Below are 13,222 nucleotides of genomic sequence, written 5' to 3'. Positions count from 1 at the left end.
GTCACTTGTGTGTGTGTGTGTGTGTGTGTGTGTGTGTGTGTGTGTGGAGCCCCCAGCCAATCAGTGCTTAAACTGCTTATCCCGGCACTGGCCCCCTTTCCCCCTGCTTGTGCTCCTCTCCCTGCTTGTTTGGGGTCCCCACCCCCTCCCATCAGTTACCAGCCTCTTGGGGGCGTCCTGTTTGCCACAGTGTTTAGGAACATTGAGAGCTCCCTGGGTGGCTGCTGGGCACACACAGTGCTGCGGGGAGAGAGGGGCTTTTTGGCATGCCATGCCAAAAAGTTGTGAGTCCTCTCTTAGTAAAGGGGGGGCAGGGCACTAAGGGCACCCCTGTGATGGCGTGGGACAAATGAAATGTCAAGTGAGGACAGCAGGTTGGAGATGTAAAGCGAGTGCACTTGGGGAGGGTGCCGAGCAGAGCATGTCAAACTGCATCTACTGGCCCTCTTATGAGTCTGAGGAGCTGATGGGCACGGTGCATCTCTGCCCAGAGACATGAACAGATCAGGGACAGAAGAATGACCCTGCAGTCCCCGAGGGGAGGGGGATGCTTTGGGGAAAGGGGCTGTGAGCTGGACTGGACCCAGGGTGACACTTACTTGGCAACAGCCGGCTGCACTGGATATGCTACTCTGCGCTGTCCTTTTCCGGCATCCAGTGCAGCGAGCTGGAGTTCACCAAAGCATGTGCTCTCCCTGTAGCTTATTTAGTTGGTCTGTGAGGTGTAGATCTCCCCTACCTACTGCCTAAGACAAAACCAGCTACTGCCTCTCTCTGGTGTTACCCACTTGGGTTAGTCAGTGGGGAGGGCAACGCCCTATGCCCCCAAGCAGGGGGAACAAGCCAGGTTTGCTCTAATAAACTGCAAAGCTGGAGAGAAATCTCAGTCTGCAGCCTACTCTCCCTTGTGGAAACACCTGCAACTTCTGCAGATGAAGCTGTGGCTCAAGGACTGGAAGTCACCTCAAGATGTATTAGTGAGCTGTGGTAGAGATCAGCCTTGAATCAAGGGACTGACTATGACAAATAGGCTGCATCTTGGTTGTTACAGTTCCTGGGGCCACTGTTCTCAGTCAAGGACCAAAAATTCATGCATGTATGTAAGGCATGGGAAAGGGTGTGGTGTGGCAGCTCCTTTTTTTAGGCATGTGGACATTTTTCAAAGTGTGTTGAAGTTGGTGGGAGTTTTTGCTACCTTGAATGGGTTTTGGATCAGCCCTGCTCTCTTGCCAATTGCAGAGTTCCCCTTGCAAAAGGAAGCTGTTCTGGCTTGATTCCACCTAGGTAAATATCTTTTCTAACAGCAGCAGAGTACCTGATGTCATGCCAAACAGATCAACAGATAGGGCAGTAGGGGGAAGTTGTGTTAAAATAGACATGTCAAATTTTATCCCTTAAAAAAAAAAGTTACAGTTTTTTTTTTCCTCAGGTGCAGCCATTGCCCCCGAGTCTCCTTGCTTCTGTTTTCCAGCTTTCAAAATGCTTTCTTCTCCTCTGCTGCTGTGAGGAAGACCTGAACTTAAGGAAGTGACTGATTAGGCAAAGTGTTGTCAAATACACAAATCGTATTCAGGGAAAGTGTTCTAATGTGTTATCAGGAGTTAAACTTCCAGAGGTGACTCTGTCCTTTAAAATTCTGTAACTAAGCAATGAGAGTATAATTAACTAATCTTGTAGTGCACTCCCTGTGCTGTGATTTCCAGCTCAGATTCTACAACATGGCAAAAATCCTCCCACTTCTTTTATTACCGTTTGACTCTCCTGTTTAGGGTCCTAGTCCTGCCCCTACCACCCCTAATGTGAATGGGTACTGAACAGGTGACTTCAGTGAGAGCAGGTTTAGTCCTGAATGTGGACAGCTGGCAAACAGTAGCTGGTTTCAAAATGAAAATAATCAAAAACTGTAAAGCTGTTTCTTTTTACTTGTAGGATTCAGAGAGGGCCTTTTATCTCTCTTGTTCTTGACTTTATGATTTTTTTTCAACTGAAAAGTGTAATAGTGTCACAAAACAGAAGTTTTTGACATAGGTGGTTTTTTTTTACATTTTTTTTTTTATTTGGAGGAAAGGCTTTGTATGGAAGATATTTTGACCTATCCTAGTCATAGTTCCATACTAGACATGAAAAGTAAATAGCCTAGCTTGCTTGTTAAGGTTCCCAGTCCTATAGGTACACCTATGATTATATTTATTCACAAGTATGGTAGCTTAATTGGACTGCCTCCATTTTAAAAAGTGGAGCCCAGAATATTTTTAAAACTGATGCCTATGTGAAAGTGTGGAGGGAGAAGATGAGTATGTTTTATAAGAGAACAAATGCAAAACTATCTGGTAATAATAATAAAAGTTTTACGCTTGCACAAAATAGTACAAAATGTCAATGTGTTTCCAGATCATCACATCTTTCATTTTAGACAAATGTATTAATCATATATAAACAGCTTGGGGTTTAATATTAGAGCACCCTCCCCCTCTCCCCCCAATAAAAAGATGACTCTGAACTCCTTTGGAGATTTGAATCAACTACATATTTAAGTTAGGTTTAAAGGTTTTAATATTAATAAAACAGGACAAACATACAACTGTTATGTTAGACAAGGGTTTTTTGCCATAGTAAAAATGTAATAGTCATTTTAAGGACCTGATTTTGCAGAGTCCTGCGTGAGTTTGAGTTTAAACATGTAAATAACTTAATGTAATTTAGGGGGATGACTCTTGAAGAATTAAGTATGTGTATAAGCCTTTGCAGGATTGGGATCTCAAATGTTACTTTAAATGCACTAACCCAAATAGCAATCAAAAGGTGTATTCTTAATATATTGTGATAAATAATGGTCACATAAACCGATACATTTTTTTCTTTCCAGAACCTGAGTTTAGGGTTCTTTGTTTCTCTTGTAGTCCAATTTCCTAATGTATTCCTTTAGGTCTCAGTCCTGAAAGTTGATGTGCTTAATTGTCCCCTTCACTCTCACATGAAGTGCCCCTCACCATTCAGTGGGGCTCTGTGTGGTTGCAGGTGTCCATGTGATACTCATATGACTCGTAGGACAGGATATGATTTGAAAATGTTGTCCTTGAAGAGTGCGGAGAGCTTGTCAGTAACAGCAGGGAAAAAACTAAGGCTGGCAGCTTGAGAGGCTTTAAAATACTATAGTTTTATTGCATATATTTTTGTAAATATACATCCATAGTGTGTTTATTTTAATGTGGTTACTGTAAAAATTATTTAAAAGCATTTCAGTCTGCCACTTACTTTCTAACAACCAAATCTAATGGAGAGTTAATTTGTTATGGGCAAGTTGGCAAATTCAGCCTCTTAGTTTTCTCTCTCTCTCCCTCTCTCTCTCTCTCTCTCACAAATAAAAAGAAAAACAAGGTGAAGAAGTTCTTTGTCTACAGCAATATCATGAGCTAAAATAAACGGTGTGCCTAAAGTTATTAAAAGAGAAGCCCTACATCCACACACAGAGACTGTTTTTGCTATTTGTACTGAAAGGGTAAATTAAATCACTTCGTTTTATCCTAAATTTGGCAATAATTGCCACTTTTTGGCCTGGATAGTTTCTGACACACTTCCTGGTTCTTTTCCTCCTGCCACTTGTCTAGAAAAGTACCTCATTTGAAAATTTGCTTCAGAGGCAATGCACCAATTAATTCAAGACTAGCCAGATGCAAGTGAAGTCACTCAGGAGATGAAAAAATGACTCACGGGCAGTGGTGGCTTGTGAAAGCATCCATCTCTTTATGGTAACAAGCCTATCTCAGTACCTTGGTTACTGTGTTTGCAGTAGCAATTGAATGCAGGCCAATTTGTGTGTCTAAAAGGGTGGTAGGAAGGAATGGGAATAGCTTTGTTTGGTCTGAGTGTACAGACATGTTGTTTTGATTGTACTGAGTTGCAATTCTAGTACATTGAATGGAGAACGGAAAGATGTTCAAAATGAAAAGGTGGTGATTTGCACATTTCAGATGAAGAATGTTGTACTGCTTCCTTATGGAAACTGCTCCTCTTCCTTTTCAGATTTGTAAACAACATACATTGAACCTAGTCTGTGTATGTTCCACAGCTTCACTTGTTAGGTGTGTATTGCTTTAGGTTCAGGAACAGTGCATACTCTGGGTTTTTCTTCCCTCTTCTCCCCACTGCTGTCCCCTTTCTCCCCCACTTCAACCACAGGAGGAGGAGCTGGAGCTGTTCTCCAGCTTTGCTTCTCCATTCTAATCCTGTCTTGCAGATGTTCAGATATGTGTAATGTTGCTGATAGAAAACACCAGGACCTCTTAAAGGAGCAAAGTTACAAATATGCTTGGTGTTTTGAGCAATAAAATGATCAGGCGCTCCAGCAGGGATTTTTGGCACTTTTAGCTAAAGCTGATGACCTCGTGAGATCATTGGGTCCAGCCCCACTTCTCTGGGCAGTAAAAAAAAAAAGTTTTTTTAAACCCCTCTCAAGCAAGACCCAGGATGTCATCCTCCTGCTGTACTAGGCCTTGGCAAGGCTGCATTTGGAGTACTGCATCCAATTCTGGGCTCCATAATTCAGGAAGGACATATGGAGAAGCTTGAAAGAGTCCAGAGGAGAGTCATGTGTGTGATCAGAGGGAAAGAGAACAGGCCTTATGAAGAGAGGCTGAGAGCCATGGGACTCTTCAGCCTGGAGAAGTGCAGGCTCAGGGGTGACTTGGTAGCAACCTATAAGTACATAAGGGGTGTGCGTCAGGATCTGGGGGAATGTCTGTTCACCAGAGCACCCCAAGGGATGACAAGGTCTAACAGTCACAAACTCCTGCAAGACCATTTTAGGCTGGACATAAGGAAAAACTTCTTTACTGTCCAAGCCCCCAAGGCCTGGAATAGACTTCCCCCAGAAGTGGTGCAAGCACCTACAGTGGATTCTTTTAAGAAACATTTGGATGCTTATCTTGCTGGGATCCTTTGACCCTAGCTGACTTCCTGCCCTTGGGGCAGGGGGCTGGACCCAATGACCTTACGAGGTCCCTTCTAGCCCTAATGTCTATGAAATGAAGTGCTCAATCTCTACAGACATTGGGAAAACCAGGTGCAGCTAAGGCTCTGCCTCTTCTGGGCATGTGCTGGGCCAAATAGGAGTGCGCCAAATTTAAGGTAAAGCATTCCTTTAGGTTTTTTCCTTCCCCCCACCATGTCTGCAAGCTGCCTTACTGAAAATAATAACCAGGTTTTTAAAATAATTCTTTAGAGTTGAATACTGATACCACACATTTCCTTTGTAATCCAAAATTCCATCAACATAACATTTTTGGTATACTTAATTTTGACTTTCTAATATTGCATTATGAGCTTAGATAATGCTAGTTAAAACAGTATAACTAGAACGCTTTTCTAATACTCCAGATTAGGGTTTGGCAGTGTGTCCTTGTCGGAGGACCAGAATAATTTAGCTCAGGTGGGAGTAGGACGTACATTAGGACCCAGCTGCTCTCCCACCTTGCTTCTCTGTGCTCTTTAGTTGCCATATGGTGCAGCACAGTGCAGGGAGGAGTCCACTTGCTACAAAATGCCACTGAATCCTGAAGGCTTTGTGGGTCATAGGTTGCTAACCCCTGCTCCAGATGCAAGTTTTAACAGTGCACTGTCTGGTTGAGCTAGAGCTTGGCTAACATGCTGTAATAGGTCCAAATCTTTGTTATGATGGGCTTTCTTGCCCCAGCTAAAGGAAAAATGGGCAGGAAATAGCAATAGTCTCTGCCAGTCTTACATGACAAAGGAACAGTTAATAAAATATCTTAACTGTTGAGAGGCTCTCAAGGAAGTTTTTCATAGCTGCAGTATCGACAGATGAATTGGATAAGGCTAATTATAGGTAAAGTATTTGCAGAATTGAGATTTAAGATATGCTCCTTGTTTCACAGAGCTTAGGATTCTTTCCTTTGAATGACACATTTTCCCACAACTTTTATTTTATTGTGTGCTTGAAATGATGATAAGCCTCATCTAATACCCATGAAATTCAAATATAGCTTTTCAGTTGCTTTCAGTAAGTAGTGGATGAGGACGTATTTGAGTAAATGTAACCTTGCTAGGTACAAAATAAATCTTAATTGTTTTTCATTAAACTGACCAGCCTCCCAATCAAATCTGTATCCAGCATAGTAGGTAACATTAGAGGTAACCATATCTACTGGAAGGTATTGTATCCTTCTATGTACTGCATGACATATTGTGAAGTAAGTTTATTGTAGCCATCTTTATTATGGGACACATCTTGCCCCTTTATGGTTTGAAATCTCGATTTGAACAGCTAATTTAACTTGGATTGTAAAGGAACCTTCCAAGCATGTATTGCTCTGCTCATGCCTCTGCTTGTAATTAGTGAGACATATAAATGTTTTGCAGTGGTGTCTCCTTCCAAAGAATTTTCTTCCCACAGATTTCAAGGGTAAGATTAATCAGATACTTGCATGAGGCAACCGCTGAGAGTCAAAGTATTGTTTGCCTTTTAAGCCTTTATATATGCTCAGCGAGCAATTGTGCCACTAGCATAAAAGCTTGGAAGTTTTTCCAGGCTAGCAACCTAATATAATGAGAGAGATTTGATTTTGATGGAATTGCAGAGTTTTGGGTTATGCTTTTCATTTAAAACAAAACTGCTCTGTGTTTATGGTCAATCAAATGTAATGAGTAATTAAACACGAGACAGCAGTAGTCTTATTTTATATGTAGTGAATCACCAACTGGAAGATAGTTGTGCAAGCCTTAAAAGTGTTTGGTTTTTTAGAAGTTCCTTTTTATTGAGGCATATACTGTACATCAGATTATACAATGAAGGGTGTTTGACTCAGCATTTGACTTTTGGTATCTGGTCAACCTCACACTGACTGAACTTTAAGTTCCCAATAATAAAAGACTCCCCCCTGCTGCTCTTTTATACTTGCATAAAAAGTGTAGCAATTGGTTCTTTCCTTATTCAAAACAAAAAATGATTCAGAGCCAGCTGACACCTTGGGAGAAAACTTGGAGCTGCCAGTGGTGACCATCAAGTGGCCACAACTATTTTTGTTCCCAACAGGAGATGTATACAGCTGAAACCAGGCTTTCGAAAATTAGCTCCAGGCTTTTAGTCAGAAGGATTTGTCTACATGGTGGATGCGTTTTTTATTTTTATATTTCTGGACTAAACTTAATGCCTGCATTACTGTGCAATTCTTCCTTTTGAGTTTTCTGGTGAGCCCATTTTTAAGGGATTAAGTTCACTTTGGAACTAGTCTGAAATAATGCTTTGCATCTGTATTTTGAAAGAACTACTTTGTTTTCTCAAGCTTGTCTACCTCACATAGTCTTCATGGCTGTCCCACACCGTGCTGATAGGCACCTACGTGAACTGCAGTGTTTTAGTCCACTTACATGCTGATGTGTGTAAAGGTTTTGAGCCTGTGAACTCTCAGAACTGGATATCCTTCTCAGTCTTGTAGCAGTTGCTGCTCGTGCTTCCATGTTGATCTGTGGAAAGATCATGGATTTCCCTGTGGTCCAAGGAAAGGAGATTATCCATTTATGCCTTAACACCAGCCATTCCAAATGCCAAAATACAAGCGTATATTGAAATGGGTGGCAGAAAGAGTTACAATCAAGTTGCAAAGTAAATGAGCACTAGCAGCATAATAATAACAAGATAAGCCACTGAAGATGGTAACAAAACATCTGAAATTGATACAGATGCATGCAGTCCTTCTGGAGAACACTTTAAACTAGCCTCACTGCTTGGCACCAGAGCCTCTTCCTTTGTCATATTTTTCAGCTGACAAAGATGATGCATATTGGGAGCAGAAGTATACTCTCCATGCAGAGTATACTGGCAGTATACGATCTGTATCCCGAGACGTAAGACCTACCATGCCCCACCTTTGCTGCAGCTACACATGATGATTTCTTCTTCACCTTTCTATACTCCAAGGCAAATGAAACCGGCAGAAATCCTGAGCTTGCGTATGCTTGTGACAAGTACAGTGCATGCTTGTGCTGTCAGCAGGTTAGGCATGTATGCCACATCTCCAGTGCTATGTTCCATGAAGTTTGCATAGTATTTGTCCGTGTTTATTTTGCTATTATATTACAAATGGGTATTGTTGTTGCACTACTTGATGCTCAGTATAAATTTAATACTGTTGCATAAAATCACATAAGCGGTACAAATAATGGAATGCCCTTTCATCAACATATAAAAACAACAAACTTTTATTTAACAAAATCTATGCACAGATCAGTGGAATCCTCATAAAACTCATAATAAACTTTGATTTCAGCATTTAGCTCCTAGCTTTAAAGTAGATAATGTGTCCCTTGTAGTTTGCATGAGTTCTTCATAATATTCTGAAAATCTGTGCACCTCTACCTCCCACCTTTGAGCGAGGGGGTCTTTGCTCTTAACAGACATGTAATATACAGCAAGCAGATACGACACAAGGCAGATACTTCTCGCTAGCCTTCAGCCTTTTCATTAGGTACCTGCATTGCCTGTGTAGCCTTTCAAACTCTGTGTGCGCTGTCACCCTTCAACTGTGTAGGGTATAAAGAGGTAGTTAGCAGTGTTAGTCTAAAGTCAGGAAGAAGGTAGAGAAGGGTGGTGCCTTAAGGGCTTTTGAGCTTTTCAGACACTGCAGACTCCTCCTTCAGATGCTATGAATGGACTCTCAGGGTGTGGACAGACATAACACTTGAATTATTCCAAGAATGTCCTTGATTTGGAAACTAGTTCACAATTGTCCTGGGTCACATTGTCCACATACACACTGCTAAGGGTTCTAAGTAGAATAGCCACCTTTTAGGCAGTGTGTTGCCGTGACTACTAGCCCAATTGCAATTTCCTTCTTCCTCATATAACTTTGAGTTCAATAAAGATCCATTCCTATACTTTATTGAAATCTGTGTGGTGGGGCTCTGACTGGGAATGCCTAGGTGTATGTGTAGAGTGGGAGGGTGCTCTCTGGACCACAGCTGCTATGTGGTTGGGAACAGTCCTGTGCTGTATTTAGAAAGCTGGTTCATTTCTTTCTACTGATTGTGCTTGGCCAGGCTTCTTCACACCCTGGCTTTGTTGGGTTGGGCGGGCTGCTTCTGTATCCACCCCTGCTTCTATATCCTTGGGGGCTCAGGGAGCAGCTTCTGCTTTTTAAAAACTGATCGCTTGCCTCTTATCTATGGCAGTGGAGTCATTAGGCAGCCCCTAGACCACCTAGTCCCCAGATGCACAGAAGCAGGAGTCCAGGCAACCTCTCCACACCTAGTCACCTCCCATCTCAAATAAGCCTGTGATATGTGGAGCCCTGGTCAGGTGCCACCAACCCAATGAAATGGAGAAGCTCATTAGAAGTGGTGGAGGGCTGCTCCTGGGGCCCCCAGCCAGAGACGCTGTGGTCAAGTGCAGGGCTGGGGCTGTAGAATTATGACTGTACCAGAGCAGCCAGTTGCCATGCAGAGGAGGGGAGGGATTGATGTAGGTAAAGAGGAGGAGCTGTGCAGTGTGGGATGCCTAGAGGACCAATCAGACAGTAGTCATGGAAAACTTAGTGCCTGTACATAACACTGACCTGGTTTGTGGAGACCTGGTTAAAAATAATATTCATCTGGGTACATTTTTAGATAGTTCAGGAGATTTAAACCATTCTAAAATGGCATGTACATCTGAATGCTTTTGGTTTAAACTGCATTTAAACTGTGGATGATTTCAAGAACAAGACATTGGGTAGGTATCCCACAGTGTGCTGCAAGTAACACCTCAGGACACCTGGAGCCCAACAGTGGGATAAAGCACCAGTGCATGCCTGTATTGGTGTTTGTACTTGAATATCCAGTAAAATAATAGAAGTACAGAAACCATGTTATGTAAAGAGATGGGCACAATTTTTTTTCTTGTTTCCCACAGAAAAAGACACCATTTCATTCATAGCCTAATACTACAGGCCAGATTCCAGACTAGTGTAAACTGCCATAGTTCTATTGGCTCCAACTAAGTTATACTGATTTATACCATCTAAAGATACCTTTAAGCCTTCTTTCTTCTTGTTCCTCCTTTTTCTGTGTGAGACTGTTAACTGTAAGGTCTCGGGGTCTTCGATTTAATTTCATTTAGTTTTTGCAAATCTCTGGGCAACTTTGCTCAGACTAGCCCTTACGTAGAATTATACAAAGTTTAATGCATTATAGTTTCCTATCAGTTACCAGTAGATTTAAAATCTTAATGAACTTGGCATTATATTAGAGTGCAAAAATCTTTGTGGAAATAATTACAAGGAAAAAATCATAGCAATATCTAGTGATTAAAAAAGCTCTGTTTCATGTAGGCAGTGCTAATAGGGAGCAAGTACAAGAAAAAAGCAAAATATTTCACAATTCAGCCTTTAAAGCATGTGAGAGAGACACAAACATAGAACAGATTTTTTAATTTGCTCCCAATATTTAGTCATTAGCATTATTATGAAATGACTATGAACCTGAAAAATAGTCTGCCTCTGAGTCCAGCTATATTTATGTTAGTATAAATGAGGAGTAACTCCACTGAAGTACATAGATTTACCTGGGTATAAAACTGCAGGATAAAATCAGAGAAGTGTAGGATCTGAGTAATACCTGTAGTTTATTAAGCCCTCCAACCATTATGGTTAGCATGAGAATTCCCCTGTACATTGTGACTATTTATACAGATTTACCAATAAAATTAATAACTTCAAGCGCAGTTTAAATTTGTTCGTGGCTGAACTAAATTCCAGGATGCTTTGATGTGTCACTGTGGGTTAGGTGACCATCCCTTAAAATCATGACAAAAACAGTGTTCAGTCTTAGGCTTCTGTCTGGTTTAGCTCTAAGGCTCCATCAGCACTGGCTGGAGAAACTGCTTTAGCCACAACAGGAAATTAGCGTGCTGATAGAGATGGGTGTGTATTGGTATGGATCTGATGTTTTCATTTAGATCCGTTCCTCTCAAACTTTTGCGAATTTTGTTCAGGCCTGACACCTGAAGCAAGGTATTGCAGGGCAGGTAGATATCTGTGCCCAGAAGTAGATTTTCATTTCATTGCAAGTATTTTGGTCCAGGACTTTAGGACTATAATTTCTGGAAAAAAACAGCTGACGCCTTGAAGGCATCACAGAGATCTGGTTTGTAGTGGTAATGAAAAATGATAATACATTTCATGTTATTTTTAAAATAGCTGTTCTATGCCTTAATGTGTATGGGCATCTATTGGTGTACATCTCTTTGCGAGTTAAACTTGCCATTTTGAAGAGGTAGGGGCCCAAACTCCTTAACATATTTAAAGATTTTAAAAAGGGCTAATTGTATAGCTATATTTTTATGAATGTAATCAAAATTGAAACAAAATATTCTGCTCACCCCTTAGGTTCTATTTTAGCAACTTGAACATCAAAATTTGGGTATGCACAGTGCACTGCTCAGGCATAAGCAGAGACCCAAAATTACCTCTAAAGCTTGTTTCAGAAACTAATTTTGGATAATTAACAAATTACAGAAAACTGTGATCTAGTTGTAGAGAACTGGGGCCAAAATAGGCATAATGAATCAATTATTTTTTTTCCATACAGCTTATCTGCCCTATTTTAATTATGTTGGATAAAGATCAGCGTTTAACATAAATTCAGAAATCCCATTCATAACAGTCAAACATTTATTGCATAATAATCTGTGCTATGTGAGACTTTGTCCTTTTGAGGAATTTTTAAATGTTATTATAAGTTTGTTGTTAATAATCTCAAAAGTGTCATTTTTAGATATTTGGGGTGATTAAAGCATTATTCGTAATGATTCTAATTTGTAAATATGTATTACAGCTTGCTTGTGGCATAAGTTGTGACATGGAATCATATAAAATGTGATACCAGTTTTTAATTCTTTCTCTGTTTTTCTTTTGCTACTCTGAGCTGTTGAGTCATGTTTTTAATTAAGAACTCATGCAGAATTGTCATAGGAGTGTTCAGGTAAGTGTCATTGAAAGTCCCAGCTGTTGATTTCAATTTAAAAGGCCTCTTGGTGGCTATTGTTGTTTCTCTAAGGGTCTTGAACTGCTGTAGTTGTGTGGGTTTTGTTTTACCTCTTCAACCTAACTGGCGCTGCATAAAAGTAGGCCACTAGGGTGTTTTAAATCTTCTCCGACAGTTGTAATTGGGCCAGTGAGGAACAATGAACATAAAGAGGTTTTTGGATCATATAGCCGGAATAAACTCCTGTAATAGCTACCTGACTTCTGACGACAGCCTCTAAAGCAGAACACACCCACTCACAGATTGACACACAGTGGTAAAGCAACGTTGCTTTCAGCTTTTGTTCCTTGGATTTGTTTGTTCAGTTTCTGAAGTCAGAAAACAGAAGGCTGAGAGGGGAGTGGCAGTGACGTTACTGGAAAAGGAACAAAAAGCAAAACTGTAAAAATAAGTTATAGAGCTCTACCCCAAATTCTTGAATGTATTAGTGCAAATTGCTGTAGGTAAAGACCAGTTTAGTTGATTGATTTTTTTTCTTTCATTTTTTTTTTTGTTCCTAGTTTGTCAGCAGAATGCATTGTAGCAGTATATATGGAATAGCAAGCAAGCACATGCAGTGCAATACAATGCACCAGAGACACTGTAGTAGTAATACTTTACATGTATATAGCACCTTTTATCCCCAAGGATCTTTAGGATCACAGCACACCATAAATTTACACAAATGCCACTACTAGGGCTGAACAGTGGTGGGATAGAAGGAGGCTGAGCATTTCTTTGCTAAAGATGCCAGAGCATACCTTTACACTTAAAACATATTATATGACATCTCATATTTAGATATAGCTGACAGATCTACAGCTTGTAGTAGAATGGCATAAATGTACGCTTAGGGAGCAAACTGAATTACTTTTGCCTACGTTTGTGTTTGCTTCCTAGTAAATAGGATTATTGGTAGGCATGTTCATAGAAATTGTGAATCTAAAACTAGTAGAGAATATTTGAAGAATGTGAATTTCAAACACATGTGTCTGTGTGTGTGTGTCCCCACAAGCTGATTCAGAAGGGTTATGCCGGCATCTTTGGGGAGGTGGAAATGTCATTAGACCTGTACGTCCAATCAAAACTAACTGTAGCAATTAGAATTTGGAATATCACATACTCTCAACATATTGTTCATATGTTACTCATGGTCCAAGTTTTTACAAATTTTGCTGATTAAGAATTAATAATGGGTGTATGGCTG

The sequence above is a fragment of the Alligator sinensis genome, unplaced genomic scaffold (genome assembly GCF_000455745.1).
Source record: "Alligator sinensis unplaced genomic scaffold, ASM45574v1 scaffold226_1, whole genome shotgun sequence".
Lineage (NCBI taxonomy): Eukaryota > Metazoa > Chordata > Crocodylia > Alligatoridae > Alligator > Alligator sinensis.
Note: the sequence above shows the minus strand (reverse complement) of the source record.